We start from the raw sequence: 7742 nt of genomic DNA on the forward strand, positions 1-7742 counted from the left end.
ACTGAATATTTATTTTGTTAATCAAAATGTATAGCAACTATCTAGTACGTATAAGTGCTGCCTTATTCACTTATCTTTTAAATTAGAAAATATAGTTAGATAATTATTTTTTGTGACAATTTTTAGTGAGTAAATGATAATTGTTAAAAAATAATCTTTCCCAACCTACTTGTAAATAAATAGGTCATTTGAAAATTAAATTTAAGCCCATCAACTTGTTTTTTTTTTTAATTATTAATATATTTTATTTTATATTTCATTATTATTTCATAGCAAGAAAGCAAGATTATTTTTTTATAAGTTACCATTAAAACACAAATAATTTCCAAACTTGCCTCTGTAATCGTGAAAAACAATTTCTTTAAATGCACATATTTAATAATTTGAAACACAAATAAATAAAGAGGCACATCTTCGTACTAGAATTTTGCTACACCTTTGATTAAAAATATATTATTCAGTTTGGTTGGGAATTTAGTTCTAAATCCAAATTTAACCAGTGGATTTTAGCCCAAAATATAATAATTTTTTAAACAAAACGTGTCGCAAATATCTAGTACGGATAAGTGCTACTTTATTTATTTATGTATTAAATTTAAAAAAATATAGAGCATTGGAGAATTCATGATTTTTCATTATTTCAGAGGCAACTTTGGCAATTACTTGTTAATGGTAAATATTAAAAAAAAATAATTTTGCTTTATGTATTGTGCAAATTCAAATTACAAACATTTCATGCGCGTGAATTCAAATTACAAACGATCGATTTACGTTGAAATAAAAAATTAGTCGTAAACAAACTTAAATTTCTGCCCAAAAAGTTTTTTTTTTAAGATGTGTCATTTTATTTTACATCATATTGAAACAATGGGAAGGGAAAGGTTATTTAACTTTCTTTAAACAAGTGATTCCTGAAATTATTTTTAGTAAAAAATTCTCGGGTGTCCTTTGGTGGGTTTATTTATTTTCAGTTGACAGTTTTACAGGTTTGACCGGTATAGGTTCGACCAGTGACGACTTGAGGAAGAATTTTTTGCTTGTTTTTGAAAAAAAACATCGACCAAATAAATCAACGGAGAACAAAATTTCTTCGTCCGATACATAAGTTCAGAGGGGATGTTGGCTATTATGCAAAACTAATGCAATAACATCACAGTCTATTTTAGTTATATGTATATTTAATAGGTTCTAACCTACGACCATCGACTTCTAAGTCGATGCTGGAACCCAGCAGGTTTGGTACAAGAAGTTCAGGGGGCATGTTGTAGGGAATGTTGTATGCAGAACTGATGCAACGACATAACAGTCTATTATAAGAGCATCATCCTATTCTCGGAAGCTACAATTTACTATTTTGGCTGTTCCGTCTGCCGCCGAGAGTTATGTTTAGAAAGAAGATTCGTGATATTTATAAATGATATAAATTTCATCAACCACTAGCGATGGGCACAATCGATGATTTACTCGATCTTTTTGACATATTGAAATATTTCGATTCATTGTCATGAACAAATTGATTCTTTCAATAATCACTCGAAATCACAGTCCGAGACAATCGTTTTGAAACGTCATCGACTCTGTCAGAGTTCATCGATTTTAAAGCATTTACGTCATTTGTCAGAATTAATCGATATCAAAGTAGTCACGTTATTGGTTAGAATTCATTTAAAAACGTAAATCGATTCCCAACTCCTAGAAACGTCAAAAATTTCTCGGATTGCTTGACAAACGATATATTATCCCAGTAGGTACATTGTGTTACGTACTACCTGATATGAATTGACATGCATTTGGTGTTACGCAATTATTCTTTGTCAAATGTTGGTATGTTGGAAACAAACTGTTATTACCTATATAAATTAAATAACAGTATTATTAAATATATATTTTTTTTAAATTTAAATAGACTTTTACATAATAAACTAATTGAAAACAATAAATAATAAATAGGCAGTTACTAAGATTAAAGGGAACTATTGCGGGAAGAGTTTCAGTAAGTACAAAAGGGAAATAATTAGGTAGGTACATCGATACATCATTGGGTAGGTAAGTACACACGAACCTAAAGAGTCTGAGTCTAAAGAGTCTGAAACCGGTCTCATAAACTCGACCGGTAACCAGTAGGAATAGCATTCGAAACTACTCCCTTCAACATCAAACGGCAGTTAGGTACCTATATTTCCCGGTGTATTGGTATTAGAAATGTTTTTTCCAGGATGCCCAGTATCAAACAACTTTCAGAACATAAAGATTGCCACAATAGAAAAGGAATTTGCTATTACTGCCATACAGCCTGACGAGTTGTTGCCGGGTGGTTTTGAAATGGTGGCTTAATTAATACTCACGTTTGAAATACAACAAAAATTTTGATCATCTTGGCACTCCAATTAATCAAGTCTGATCAAAAATTGTGCATAATCATAAAAACGTATGCGTCATACATTTTTTAATATAATTGTACAAAAAAGCGTCTAGCGCTCGCCACCAGGGGCGGAATGAACTCGCGACGCCTGGGGGGGAATCCAAGCTATTTTGAGTGTTTCCGTTTTAAAAAATACTAATAATACCCCCCCCCCCTTCAAAGGGCCACACGGATAAGTTTGCTGACTGCCTTTCGAGTCTTAGATCCGCCCTTTCTTGCCACTTCCATCTGGATCCCTATTTCCTATACGCCTATTCCGTCTAAATCACAAAAATGGAAAATTAAACAGAAAACGCAATTGGATTTTGACAGTCACGAAATCACTTAAGAGGAAGCTACAAGCCAAAAATGTGTATATTCTTGGTATACCTTATGTTGGAGGTAATACGCATTAAATTCGCTCGACAAACGGAGTCTAGAAACGTTAAATTTCAAGCACAAAACTGGTTTTTACTTATTTCGTAAATAATTTTATAAGAAAGCAAAAAAGTTAATCAAGTGAACCTGTCACAGATAATCTTAGCTATAATACAGTATTTTTTTAGGTTGTTTCCTTTACGCGTTCATACATTTCTGTTGAAAAAATATTTTTTTAGTAGTTTAAATTCATATATTTTTATTGAGTAATTTATTATTTAATTTGTATTATACTCAAGCGAAACGATAAGAAAACCTTCAATTTATCTAAAGCATATTTTTTTGTATTCACAATGTACAGCAATTCGTTATAAAGATTAATCAAAATAGTGATTTAGCATTAAGCTTCGCCTTAATGCTAAATTTAAATTAAATAATTTAATTTGTTTTTCTAAATTCTTTTAAGTATAAATCAGCATGTTCCAAAGTTTTATAGACTCTTCTCAGAAAAAATCCAGATTCAGCTCCAAGCGTTATACCTACACGGTGTCTGGAAACTGGTGAATCTACATAACATTTGGAGTCGATTTTGTGGTATAACTTTTAATTTGGGCTGAAGTTGAAATTTTAATGTAAAAAATCAGTCACTATAGGAATAATATAACCTCCAAAAGTTTTATAACTCTAAATTTTAAAAATCGAAAAAAAACTCAGTTATTTTATAAAATTCTATCTGTGGTGATAATTCACCATTTTCTCGCAAGTATTAGGTACGTGTTTCCGGATACCGTGTATATGCAAGAATTGGTCCGGCTATGGGAAGACCGAGGGTGAGGAATTGAGCGAGGAATGTTTGCGCTAAAGAGTGCAATGTGTTAGAAATTAAAATTGGGGGAAGCTGAGGAGATAAGATGAGCAGGGAGAGGGTCACTTTCTTTTCCTCTGGGTGCTAGAGTGCAAACTGTGCATATTTTAAACGGATGTTATTTAACTTAAATACATACACATGGAATTGTAGCTAGGCACCCTGACAGTAGCGATCGGATAGTCATATGGTATATTTGCCGCACGTTCCAGAGTAGAAGATATCTGTATCTTCCTGGTAGAAGACCACAATTCACGATTGAAATGTTGATTTAAATGGCTTTATTCGTGTTTGGTGAGCAGATCTGAACAGCCAGATACTTCACCATCTTATTTTTCGCAATCTTCTACCCCTCCCCCTACCTTCAGCCTCATAACATACCCCAATTGGCGATGCCCATGATGCCGTAATCTTGTAAATGGTTGTGGGGATTCACACAAAATAAAACTATGCTTTGCTGTTAAATGTATGGGTTGTACACGTATACCTACAATTGAATCGACTTCATCAAGACAGGCCACAGGCATATATATGTATATATACAGACAGTACATCATTATTTCAATCTCAATGTAAGTTATATAATATATCAATTTATTTTTACGCACCGTGTTCAGAATTCCTCAAATAAAACTGCCTATTTATTTTTTCAAGTCAGCCAATTATTATCTTTGTTCGATGTAGGAAATCGGACAGCCTTTAAAAATATTTCGATACATATGCCAAAATAAACACATGATCTGCCAGCCGAAGAATTCGTGCTGTTTGTTGCCAAATGGTATTGAAAAATATAATATTATTATTTTTGTAGTGTAAATACAAAATACTTCGGAAAGGTAACGTGCGGACCAGAATTACCAGGAACTTAGACCGAACGTTCACACGTCATGAACTTTCGCGAATGTATACTATACAGGGTGTCCGAGGGTAAAGTGCGCTAACTTCGGGGGATGATTCCACATGATTTTAGAAGTAAAAAATACTTTTTTCAAAATTCTAAAGTTTTTAAGGTAGTTTTTAGGTTAAAAAGTAGAAATGGAAAATAAATATTCTTCTATGGGAAAAATAAACATTGGAATTTCGTAAAGTTTTTCAAATTTTTTACTTCCACCATGATGTAGAATCACCTCCCGAAAATTGCGCACTTCCCCCAGGACAAAATGTATAATTAGTATAAATAAATAAATAACGAAGGTTTTACTAGATATCTAAAACTCAAAAAGAAAACAATAATCACAGCCCTTCAAAGCCTGATATATTTCAAGCAAATAAATCTTAACTTTTCTACAACAAGCCTACAATTGCATAAGCCACGTACGATTCAATACTAAAAAGTACTTGAAACTCAAACGAAATCGCGCACTTCTTGCGCTGGTGGCCATAAGGGAAGTGGAATCGCATCCTGTTTTGATTTATGTAAAAAAAAACACACGGCCTACTTAAAATTTCACGATTCACTCTAATGCATAACTTTCAGAAATTCTTAAAACTGTGATCTTGTAAACGATTTGAAAAAACCAACCACGCAAGGGAAGACATGATATGGAAATTAAAAAGAGGTGCTCAAAGAAAGTAAAAGCCATCCTACTTCTCATGCCACTAACCTATTCCATAATTTAAATGCCTTGCGTCCTACTTCTTATGCCACTACCCCATTCCATAATTTAAAGCCATGCTTCCTTCTTCTCATGCCACTTCCCTGTTTCATAATTTAAATCCATGCTTCCTACTTCTCATGTCACTAACCTATTCCATAATTTATAGCCTTGCGTCCTACTTCTTATGCCACTACCCTATTCCATAATTTAAAGCCATGCTTCCTACTTCTCATGCCACTACCCTGTTCCATAATTTAAATCCATGCTTCCTACTTCTCATGCCACTAACCTATTCCATAATTTATAGCCTTGCGTCCTACTTCTTATGCCACTACCCTATTCCATAATTTAAAGCCATGCTTCCTACTTCTCATGCCACTACCCTGTTCCATAATTTAAAGCCATGCTTCCTTCTTCTCATGCCACTACCCTGTTTCATAATTTAAATCCATGCTTCCTACTTCTCATGCCACTACCCTGTTCCATAATTTAAAGCCATGCTTCCTTCTTCTCATGCCACTACCCTGTTTCATAATTTAAATCCATGCTTCCTACTTCTCATGCCACTAACCTATTCCATAATTTATAGCCTTGCGTCCTACTTCTTATGCCACTACCCTATTCCATAATTTAAAGCCATGCTTCCTACTTCTCATGCCACTACCCTGTTCCATAATTTAAATCCATGCTTCCTACTTCTCATGCCACTAACCTATTCCATAATTTATAGCCTTGCGTCCTACTTCTTATGCCACTACCCTATTCCATAATTTAAAGCCATGCTTCCTACTTCTCATGCCACTACCCTATTCCATAATTTAAAGCCATGCTTCCTACTTCTCATGCCACTACCCTGTTCCATAATTTAAATCCATGCTTCCTACTTCTCATGCCACTAACCTATTCCATAATTTATAGCCTTGCGTCCTACTTCTTATGCCACTACCCTATTCCATAATTTAAAGCCATGCTTCCTACTTCTCATGCCACTACCCTGTTCCATAATTTAAAGCCATGCTTCCTTCTTCTCATGCCACTACCCTGTTTCATAATTTAAATCCATGCTTCCTACTTCTCATGCCACTACCCTGTTCCATAATTTAAAGCCATGCTTCCTTCTTCTCATGCCACTACCCTGTTTCATAATTTAAATCCATGCTTCCTACTTCTCATGCCACTAACCTATTCCATAATTTATAGCCTTGCGTCCTACTTCTTATGCCACTACCCTATTCCATAATTTAAAGCCATGCTTCCTACTTCTCATGCCACTACCCTGTTCCATAATTTAAATCCATGCTTCCTACTTCTCATGCCACTAACCTATTCCATAATTTATAGCCTTGCGTCCTACTTCTTATGCCACTACCCTATTCCATAATTTAAAGCCATGCTTCCTACTTCTCATGCCACTACCCTGTTCCATAATTTAAAGCCATGCTTCCTTCTTCTCATGCCACTACCCTGTTTCATAATTTAAATCCATGCTTCCTACTTCTCATGCCACTACCCTGTTCCATAATTTAAAGCCATGCTTCCTTCTTCTCATGCCACTACCCTGTTTCATAATTTAAATCCATGCTTCCTACTTCTCATGCCACTAACCTATTCCATAATTTATAGCCTTGCGTCCTACTTCTTATGCCACTACCCTATTCCATAATTTAAAGCCATGCTTCCTACTTCTCATGCCACTACCCTGTTCCATAATTTAAAGCCATGCTTCCTTCTTCTCATGCCACTACCCTGTTTCATAATGTAAATCCATGCTTCCTACTTCTCATGTCACTAACCTATTCCATAATTTATAGCCTTGCGTCCTACTTCTTATGCCACTACCCTATTCCATAATTTAAAGCCATGCTTCCTACTTCTCATGCCACTACCCTGTTCCATAATTTAAATCCATGCTTCCTACTTCTCATGCCACTAACCTATTCCATAATTTATAGCCTTGCGTCCTACTTCTTATGCCACTACCCTATTCCATAATTTAAAGCCATGCTTCCTACTTCTCATGCCACTACCCTGTTCCATAATTTAAATCCATGCTTCCTACTTCTCATGCCACTAACCTATTCCATAATTTATAGCCTTGCGTCCTACTTCTTATGCCACTACCCTATTCCATAATTTAAAGCCATGCTTCCTACTTCTCATGCCACTACCCTGTTCCATAATTTAAAGCCATGCTTCCTTCTTCTCATGCCACTACCCTGTTTCATAATTTAAATCCATGCTTCCTACTTCTCATGTCACTAACCTATTCCATAATTTATAGCCTTGCGTCCTACTTCTTATGCCACTACCCTATTCCATAATTTAAAGCCATGCTTCCTACTTCTCATGCCACTACCCTGTTCCATAATTTAAAGCCATGCTTCCTTCTTCTCATGCCACTTCCCTGTTTCATAATTTAAATCCATGCTTCCTACTTCTCATGTCACTAACCTATTCCATAATTTATAGCCTTGCGTCCTACTTCTTATGCCACTACCCT

The sequence above is a fragment of the Hesperophylax consimilis genome, chromosome 9 (assembly GCF_061612785.1).
Source record: "Hesperophylax consimilis isolate HC1 chromosome 9, BYU_Hcon_1.0, whole genome shotgun sequence".
Taxonomy (NCBI): Eukaryota; Metazoa; Arthropoda; class Insecta; order Trichoptera; family Limnephilidae; genus Hesperophylax; species Hesperophylax consimilis.